The 8,837-nt window shown below is 34.5% G+C and overlaps 1 non-coding gene across 1 annotated transcript; it reads left to right on the top strand.

Annotated features, from left to right (window-relative positions):
- The first annotated feature begins 8,069 nt into the window (after window positions 1-8,069).
- LOC111751196 (U6 spliceosomal RNA) lies at window positions 8,070-8,174 on the top strand. Its single transcript, XR_002786294.1, has one exon. It is a non-coding gene; the product is annotated as a U6 spliceosomal RNA (small nuclear RNA).
- The last annotated feature ends 663 nt before the right edge of the window (window positions 8,175-8,837 follow it).

Below are 8,837 nucleotides of genomic sequence, written 5' to 3'. Positions count from 1 at the left end.
AGACTATGAGATATTATTTACATACATTTCAATGAACCCATCATAAGTGTACAATTTTATGAGTTTGGACAGATAAATACAACCATATAAAGAGGAGCATAATAAAGATAGAGATTTCCATTACCCCAGAAAGTTTCTTCCCGCTAGTTTGAAGTCAATCTCTCCTATCATATTCCTGGCTCTGGGCAACTACTTATGTCTTCCTACCACTAGAGATTAGATCTTCATGTTGCAGAAGTTCATATAAATGGAATTCATACATATGTATTCTTTGTTACTAATTTTTTTTTGTTTGTTTGTTTCTCAAAATACTGTTTTGGAGACATACCTTTTTTTTTTTTTTAAATTGCTGGGCAGTATTCCATTATATGGGTATCACACAATTTGTTTGCACACTTATCTTTTGATGGATATTGCCGTGGTTTCCAGTTTGAAACTATTATGAACAAAGCTCCTACAAACATTTGTGAATATGTCTTTCTGTGAACATATGTTTTCATTTTTCTTGGGTAAATATTGTGGATACCTAGGAATGAAATTAATGGTTAATTTGGGAAGGGAATGCAAGTTAATATAGGAAAATAAAAAATGTTTATCAAAATTCAATATTCCTACCAGAGATTTTTGAGTGTTCTAGTTGCTCCATATCCTGGCAACATATATTCTTGCCTTTTTTTTTAATTTAAATTTGTAAAATTTTAATCATTCTAGTGTGTGCAGTTGTTTTAATTTCCCTAACGACTACTGACTTCGAGCAACTTTCCACTTGCTTTTTTTTTTTAATGTTTCTGTTTATATATTCTGCACATATATACATATGACAATATACATGTATGTGACAAATAACTCGTATCCAGAATATATACATTACTTGTACAACTTAACAATAGGGTTTATTTATTTATCTTTCCATATGGATATCCAGTTATTCTAGCACCTTTTGTTAAAAAGACTATCTTTTCCCCATTGAATTACTTGTCCCCTGAAAAATCAATTCACCATATGTGGATAGGTCTAATTTTAGGCCTCGAATACTTTTTCCATACATCTATTTGTCTCTCCTTAGATCTTATACTGACTTTATGGTAAGTCTTGAAATCAGATTGCGTAATTCTTTCAAAATTGTTTTAGGCATTCTTTTTTTTTTTTTGCATATAAATTTGGGAATCAGATCACTTCTTCAAAAATAATCCTCCTGACAATTTTAATAGAATTTATGTATAAACTTTAGAGTTGAATCAATTTGGGGAGAATTAACATCCTGACTCTTCCAATTAGTGAACTTATAATGCTTATCCATTTATTTTTGTCTTCTTTAATTTTTATCAGCAATGCTATATAGTTTTAAGTGAACAGAACTTGCACATATTTTGTTAATTTTTTCCTAAACATTTAATTTTAATGTTATTTTAAATCGTATTGTTTTTTAAATTGAATTTCCAATTGTTTGTTTTTACTGACAATTGCTTCCTGAGCCTGTTAAGCTATTAGTTCTAGTAGTTTTTATACGGATGCATTAGGATTTCTATGTATGTGTAGTACCTGGATCTACAATCAACACCCATGGAAGCAGCAGTCAAGAAATCAAATGACGCAAGGCATGGGGCAAATTTGCTGCGAAAGATCTCTTTAAAGTGTTAAAAAGCAAAGATGCCACTTTAAGGGCCAAGGTGTGCCTGACTCAATCCATGAATTTGTCAGTCGTCTCGTATGCATGTGAAAGCTGGACAACAAATAAGGAAGACCAAAGAATTGACGCCTTTGAGTTATTGTGCTGTAGAAAAATATTGAATATACTGTGGATTGCCAAAAGAATGAATGAACCTATCTTGGAAAAAGTACAACCAGAATGCTCCTTAGAAGCAAGGATGGCAAGATTTCATCTCACATGCTTTGGACATGTTTGCTATCAGGAGGGACTAGTCCCTGGAGATGGACATCATGTTTGGTAAAGTAGACAGGGAAAAAGAGGAAGACCCTCAATGAGATGGATTGACACAGTGGCTGCAACCATGGCTTCAAGCATAACAACGATTATGAGGATGGCACAGGACTGGGCAGTGTTTCGTTCTGTTGTACGTAGTAGGGTCGCTATGAGTCAGAACCAACGTGATGGCACCTAACAACACAATAATTATGTATGTCATATGTGAATAAAGATACTTTTAATATTTTCTTTTCAATCCATACATAATTTATTTCTTTTTCTGGGCTTATTCTAGTACAATGCTGAATAATTCTCAAGGCTTCATAGGACTGGGAGACATTCGAATTCCAACAGTTCAGAGTTGAGAGATCATTGAGTATTCAGGTCACTTAGTAGAGGCCTCAAAAAAGACCACAAGGCAGGAATGAAGCTAAATTAGTCCTAGAGTAAAGGTTATTCTAAAACTGATCTTAAAAACATAAAAAATCTCTTAAAAAAAGAGTTTAGCTATTATCGTTAAGTATGATGTTAGCTATAGGTTGTCCGTAGACACTTTTTATCATACTGAAGAAAGGAATGAGCACTGAATTTTATCAAATGCTTTTGCTACATCTCTTGATAAGATCATATGGCTTTCCTCACTTTTTTTCTTAACATGCTAAACTACATTTATTGCTTTTGGATTGTTATACCAATCTCTTGATGTAAGAATAAACCCTAGTTTGTCATGATGTGTTATTCTTCTTAGGTATCACTGGACTTGATGTACTAATATCTTGTTAATGATTTTTGCTTTTATGTCTATGAGGGGTATTGGACTGCAATTTTGTTTCCTTATAATATCTTTGTTTAGCTTTGGAATCAGGATAATGTTAACCCCCCCCCCAAAAAAAATGAATTGCAAAATATTACCACCTCTTCATTTTCTAAAAAAGTCTCGGTATAGAATTGACATTCGTTCAATTTGATGGGCTTCACCAGTAAAGACTTCTTCACTTAGAGTTTTCGTTACAAGAAGGTTTTTTAATTACAAATTCAGTTTTTAAATAGATCTATTACTATTCATATTTTTCATTTCTCTTTATGCCTTATTTGGTGTTTTTTGGTGAATTTGCCCATTTCACCTAAGTTGTTGAATTTACAGCAATATAGCTATTTACAGTGTTCTCTTATCATCTTTTAATGCCTGTAAGGTTAATAGTGAAGTCTCATCTTTCGTTCCTGAATTGGTAATTTCTGTGTTTGTTTTAGTCAATTCTATTGAGGTTTTCATAGTTGCAGTTAATATTTTTACTAATCTTGCTCTGTTTGTCCTATTTTTTTTAATTTAATTTGCTGTTTTGGTCAAGTTGTTTGGGATTATTGTTCGAATCTGTATTTTTACTTACTTTTTATTTATTCCTTCATTTACTGAGACAGGAGTATGAAATATTCAAATATAGCTATATATTTTTCTGTTTTTCCTTTTGTTCTGATTCTGTATTTGGAAGCTGTGTTATTAGATACTCACACATTTATGATTAACATGTTTTTGATGAATTGATCAAGGTTTTCTTATGATCAGTGTTAGCATAGTATATATTTGTCCACTTTTACTTTTTAACCTATCTGATTCTTTATATTTTAAAATGAGTTTTGTAAACAGAGCATAATTGGGGCTTGCTTGGTTATCTAGTCTGAAAATATGTCTTTTAGTATGAGTGGTCATTTATGGTTAATGTAAGTATCACTGTTGTTGCCAACCTTTTGGTTAGCAGCTGAACGCCTAACCACTGTACCACCCAACATCAACTGCTAACCAAAAGGTCAGCAGTTCAAATCCACCAACCACTCCTTGGAAACCCTGTGGGGCAGTTCTACTCTACCCGATAGGTTCACTATGAGTTAGAATCGACTATATGGCAATGGATTTGGTTTGGAATGGGTTTTGCCTATAATATAAAAACCTTACAACGATTTACTGTAACTTGCTTCTTCCTGTCACTAGTAAAATTGTTGCCATAATTTTTATTTCTACAGGAATTATAAATCCCAGAATACACTTTATTTTTGCCTTAAACATTTAATGGGAAAAATAAGAAAAAAGTCTTTATATGGCCTTTTCTGATGGTCTTCTTTCCTTACCTCAAGGTCAACCACAAGAACTTCCTTTCTGTTGTAGTACAGTTTTCTATTAGCAACAGATTCCCTCAGCTTCTGTTGGTCTGAATGTCTTTATTTCACTTTTATTTTTAAGAATATTTTCACTGAATATATGTATAATTCTAGGTTGACTTTTTTTTCTTTCAGCAATTTAAGAATGCTATTCCATTTTCTTCTTTGCATTTTTTCTGACATGATATTTAAATTTAGGATATTTTTATTTTTGGTTTTGTTTATATATCTTTGTACTCTAATCACTTTTAATATTTTCTCTGTATCATTGGTTTGTAGCAATTAAATTATGATATGCTTTGTTGTGGTTTACTTTGTGTTTGGATTTCATTGAGCATCTTGACCCTAGGTTGATAGTTTTAAGCAAATTTGGACAATTTTTGCCTATTATTTCTTCAGATACTTTTCTGTCCCCACCATTTTTCTTTTACTCTCATTTTTTTTGACTCACATTATACATAAATTATATATACATTATAAAATGAGAAAAACCATCAATGAGACAGATTGACACAATGGCCTCAGCAATAGACTCACACATACCAACAATTAAGAAGATGGCATAGGACTGGGCAACATTTCATTCTGTTATACATTAGGTCATCATGAGTTGCTGAAGACTTGATGGCAACTAATAGCATTAATAAATTAGAATATTTGATATTGTTCCATGCATCACTGAAGTTTTGTTTTTGTTCCTTTTTTTTCTGTCCCTTTTTCTCTGTGCCTATATTTGCATTCTATTCCTACATCTTCATCACTGATCTTTTCTTATTCAATGTCTAATGTGCTATAAAACCCATCCAGTGAAATTTTCATTTAAGATATTGTATTTTTCGACTGTAGAATTGAATATATATATATATATATATATATATATATATATATATATGTCTTCCATTTCTCTTCTCCTTATGTTTATATTGTTCCATAAATTCTTAAACATATTTATCTTCTCTGTCATATCTGGGTATGTTTCCATTAATTAATTTTTCTTTTGGTTTTAGGTCACATATTTTTGCTTCTTCATGAATCTGGTGGTTTTTGATTGGATCCTTGACATTGTGGTTATAATGTTGAATTCATGGATTTTGTTGTCTTTCTTTAAACAGTGTTAAATTTTGTTTTTGGCAAGCAATTTAATTACTCACATATTACCTTAATCCTTTCAAGATGTTTTTAAGAGTTTTTTTTTTTTAATGTTTTTAATTTTTTTAAGACAAGTTTTATAATAACCTTTACTCTAGGACTAATTTAGCTTTATTCCTGTGTTGTGGTCTTTTTGAGGCCTCTACTAAGTGATCTGAATACTCAATATCTCTTAACTCTGAACTGTTGGAACTTGCTTCCTCCCATCACTAGTACAATTGTCCTAAGAAGCCTTGGGAATTATTCAGTTTACATATATCCAGTCATTTTTCTTTGCTAGACTTCACGGAGTATCACTCTGTGCATGTACACCTTGATATTTAGCAAAAGACTCAAGGGGACCCCTATGCAGATTTCTGTAGCTTTTTCTTTGCATACTTTCCTCCTCTATGCCACTTTGCCCTGCAAATTCTGGCTGCCTCAGCCTTCCCAAATTCTAATCTCTAGCTACCCAACTAGATAAAAACCACCGTACTCTGCCTGGGTTCTCCCTCCCTGAGATGTAGTCCGTAAAGTGCCTCTAGGAAAAAAACAGGGCGATCAAAGAGCTCACTATTCTGTTGCTTTCTCTACATGATCACCATCTTGAGCTTCCTATTGTCCAATGACATATATATGTTGTTTCATATTATACAGTTTTCTAGTTGTTTTTATCCATTACTGTCAAGTCAATGCCAACTCACAGTGACCCTATAGGACAGAGTAGAACTGCTGCGCCATAGGTTTTCCAAGGCTGTAATATTTACAGAACCAAACTGCCACGTCTTTCTCCCTCAAAGTGACAGGCGGGTTCAAATACCCAACCTTTCGGTTAGCAGCCGATCGCTTAACCGCTGCACCATCAAAGCTCCTTTAGTTGCTTAGTTGCTTGTAGAGGGCAAGAAAGTCCAATGCCAGTACCTTCATTGTGGCCAGTGGTGAAAGTCCCCCATTGAATAACTTTTGAAGTTTGTTTAGATTTGGACAAAGAAGCGTTAATTTTTTTAATATAGAAAGGACTGTACTAGGATTCTAATGTCATCCTTCTCCTTTTCACATAGAAACTAGTACTTTGAAAAGTTTTTGAACTTAATATCTGGCTATCCGGTTTCAGTAACTTCTATCTCAATGTATTGTAAAAATGTGTGCTTGCTCCCTATTTGTTTATATTTTAAGCTGTAAATTTACATGACATTTTAATACAGTACATGTCTGTGTGTTAAACCAGGCTTATGTTATCGGAAAAAAATGCCCCAAATCCAGTGGCTTACATTCTAATTTTATTTCTTACTTAAGTAAAACTTGTTAGCGGTCAGAAGAACCCACAGGGGCTCCTGTTCATGGGCTGATTCAGTGATCCAGGCTGCTAGGTCTTGTGGTTCTGCAATCTCCGTATGTGCTTCCCATGCTCAGTGTTAAATGGAGAGCTAGGCTGTCTTGAAGGGTTTTTCCTTATCTCGGCGTAGAAGTGAAACATCATTTCCACTCACAGCCTTTGACAGAGATAGTCACTTGGCTCTGTCCAGGTCCAGTGGAGCTAGGCAGTGTAGTCTCTGGTGTTCTCAGTAAGTGGGAACTCAATATTGATGATGACTAGTGATATCTACCACAGTGTGCATCTGTCCCCTGACACTCCGCCTCTCATCGTTACTGAATAGGGCAACCCAGACCAAATTACTTATCTGTAATCTCTCCAACTGCTCAAAGGGCTTGCATACCCATTATCTTAATATGCCTCTAAATCAATCTGGATGAGCTATGCAGGGGAAGTGTTAGTTTTTATTTCCATTTTCCATTTAGGGAGCTGAGTCACACTGAGGTTAGGCCATTTTCTCAATGGTTATCTTGTTATTTCCTGGAATGTCCTAGGATTAAAACATAAAACCCTATTCCCTGACGATATGCTTTCCAGTGAAGTGACTTACATGTAGGAGGAATTTAATAAATGCTCCCATGGATCACACGTCCTACCCAGAAGCCTGAGTTCCCCGCTCTCTCCCCTCATCTAGGGGCTGTGGTCCTTTTCCTTCCCCTGCAAGGGCATGGTATGGCAATGTCTTGGATGGGCCACTAGCCTCAGAGGGAAATGCCTTCTTTCTCCAGTTCTCAATGAAGGGAAGAGAAAGTACAACAAAGGTGACAGTTTTCCAGGGGGTGGTAACAATTAGGGATGATGACTGAAGCTTTTCCAAGGATAGATCCTTTTAGGGGGAAAAAAAAAAACCGTTGCCATCAAGTTGATTCCGACTCATAGTGACCCTATAGGACAGAGTAGAACTGGCCCATAAGGTTTCCAAGGAGTGCCAGGTGATTTGAACTGTCCACCTTTATGGTTAGCAACTGTAGCTCTTAACCACTACACCAGCAGGGTTTCCTTAGAAAAAAAAAGGTTAGTCTAAAACTTCAATGCCTTCCTTTCAATGGGTCCATGGCATAGCGGCATCATATCCAAAGGTGCTTTAGGAACCTCAAGAACTACCCAGTGCTCCCCACCCACCTCTTATCTCCCAGACAGTGCAGTCCAAGTCAGGCCTTCAGACTACTGATTATAGTTTTCTGAGAAACAGCAGGCCAGGAAGTTGGTATGTTACAGTGTTTAGGCCAAATGAATAATAAGACCTATTTGCAAACAATATAGAAAAACTAAATTGAGTTAATTTAGCTTTCTTGAGCTGAAACACTGAATTAAAAAAACAATTTAAATGTCTCACTCTTTTAAAAAAAATCAATGGCTTAAAATTAATTTTATTTTTTAAACTCACTGTTAACTCAATAAAGCCTTTTGGGCTTTTTAAGTTAATTGTCTTTGAACTCATTTTAAATTCAAAAGACTTTATACTTTGGTAATATTTTAAACACTGTCCTCACTACAGCAGTTCATATTATAAACTTAGAAAGATACAGAAAATTAACGAGGCTCCAGTGCAAGGATGATATGAGTATTTTTGAACCATTCCTTATTATTTTTATAGAACAGTAGGGGTTATATTATCTCATCTTGTTTAAGAAAACCATATATATGTATATACATATATTTTTTATATGTATACAGTAAAAATTTATATATTCATGATAAATTTGAAAAACTCTACATTAGGATGTTGACAGCCATTATCTCTAGAAGATGAACAATGTGAGGCTGTTTCTATAATTTTTACACTTTTGTATTACCTTGACTACTTACAGTAGTTTGTTTTATTTTTATAATTCATAAAAGATATTTCCATTTTGAAACCAAGTAATATAAAATATTTTAAACGTTGAATCAAACCAGTTTGTTTGAATGTGGTCAGATCTATTTTGCCTTTGTGTGAACTAGGCTTCAGGTACCTTCTTAACACTTGCTAAGTCTGGTCCCAGGAGGGTCCAGATGTGGTTGTTTGTGTTGCTCCCAGATTCAAGTAAACTAGCAAAGTCAACTGAAGTTGATTTAAAGACTGGGTGATTCCCAGACCTGGAAACACCAATCAAGGCTTTGGAGATAACTGTGAGAGCTAGAACTCGACCAACTGCCTTGTTTTCTAGGTCTTGCAAGTTTTCTGCCTTTGACAAGATGTAGGCTTACCATTTCTCTATTGCTCTTTTCAGTGGAAAGTATTTGAGTTTTTCTTCTCCGACAGGTTTCCAC

Source organism: Loxodonta africana, chromosome 12 (genome assembly GCF_030014295.1).
Source record: "Loxodonta africana isolate mLoxAfr1 chromosome 12, mLoxAfr1.hap2, whole genome shotgun sequence".
Classification (NCBI taxonomy): Eukaryota; Metazoa; Chordata; class Mammalia; order Proboscidea; family Elephantidae; genus Loxodonta; species Loxodonta africana.
This window is presented reverse-complemented; position numbering and strand designations above follow the sequence as displayed.